The sequence below is a fragment of the Mastomys coucha genome, unplaced genomic scaffold (assembly GCF_008632895.1).
Source record: "Mastomys coucha isolate ucsf_1 unplaced genomic scaffold, UCSF_Mcou_1 pScaffold6, whole genome shotgun sequence".
NCBI classification, from domain to species: domain Eukaryota; kingdom Metazoa; phylum Chordata; class Mammalia; order Rodentia; family Muridae; genus Mastomys; species Mastomys coucha.
This window is the reverse complement of record NW_022196912.1, coordinates 64,582,513-64,583,963: the sequence shown is the minus strand read 5'-3', so window position 1 is coordinate 64,583,963 and position 1,451 is coordinate 64,582,513.

Below are 1,451 nucleotides of genomic sequence, written 5' to 3'. Positions count from 1 at the left end.
CAACCAAGGTCTGCACATGGTGGGACTGATTTTTCTGGCAGCGTGTGTATAGTGGAGGATTGCAAATTCAATCATCAATGGGAGGAGAGAACCTCGGCCCTGTGAAGATTCTGTGCCCCAGTGTGGGGGAATGCCAGGGCCAAATAAGCAGGAGAGGGTGGGGTGGCAGGCATGGGGAGTGGGGAGGCAGCTGAGGTTTGTTTTTGTTTGTTTCTTTGTTTTTTAGAGGGGAAACTGGGAAAGGAGAAATTTACATGTAAATAAAGAAAATATCTAATTAAAAAAAAAGAAACTTTACTAAAACTCAAAGCACACATTGCACCACACACAATAATAGTGGAAGATTTCAACATCCCACTCTCTGCAATGGACAGATCATGGAAACAGAAACAAAACAAAGACACAGTGAGACTGACAGACGTTATGAAACAGATGGATTTAACAGATATCTATAGAACTTTTTATACTAAAACAAAAGGATATGCCTTCTTCTTAGCACCTCATGGTACCTTCTCCAAAATTGACCATATAATTGCTCACAAATCAGGCCTCAACAGATAGAAGAAGATTGAAATAATTTCTTGCATCCTATCAGATCACCATGGAATAAGGCTGCTCCACAATAACAACATAAACTATAGAATGTCCACATATACGTGGAAGCTTATCAACACTCTACTCAATGATAACTTGGTCAAGGAAGAAATAAAGAAAGAAGTTAAAGACTTTCTAGAGTTTAATAAAAATGAAGCCACAACATACCCAAACTTATGGGACACAATGAAAGCAGTCCTAAGAGGAAAACTAATAGTTTTCAGTGCCTCCAAAAAGAAACTGGAGAGAGCATATACCAGCAATTTGACAGCACATCTGAAAGCTCTAGAACAAGAAGCAGATTCACCCAAGAGGAGTCGAAGGCAGGAAATAATCAAACTCAGGGCTGAAGTCAACTAAAGAGAAACAAAAAGAACTATACAAAGAATCAACCAAATCAGGAGTTGATTATTTGAGAAAATCAACAAAATAGATAAACCCTTACCCAGACTAACTAGAGAGCTCAGAGACATTATCCTAATTAACAAAATCAGAAATGAAAAACAAGACATAACAAAAAACACTGATGAAATACAAAAAAAATTATGAGATCCTAAAACAAAATTCTATCCTCAAGAAAACTGGAAAACCTGAATAAAATAGACAATTTTCTAGACAGATACCAGGTACCAAAGTTAAATCAAGATCAGATCAACAATCTAAACAGTCCCATATCTGCTAATGAAATAGAAACAGTCATTAATAGTCTCCCAACCAAAAAACAGACCAGGACCAGATGAGTTTAGTGCAGAGTTCTATCAGACCTTCAAAGGAGAACTAATACCAACTATTACACAGAATAGATATAGAAGGTGCATAGAAGGTGCTCTACCCATTTTTTTTTTTTTTTTTTTTTT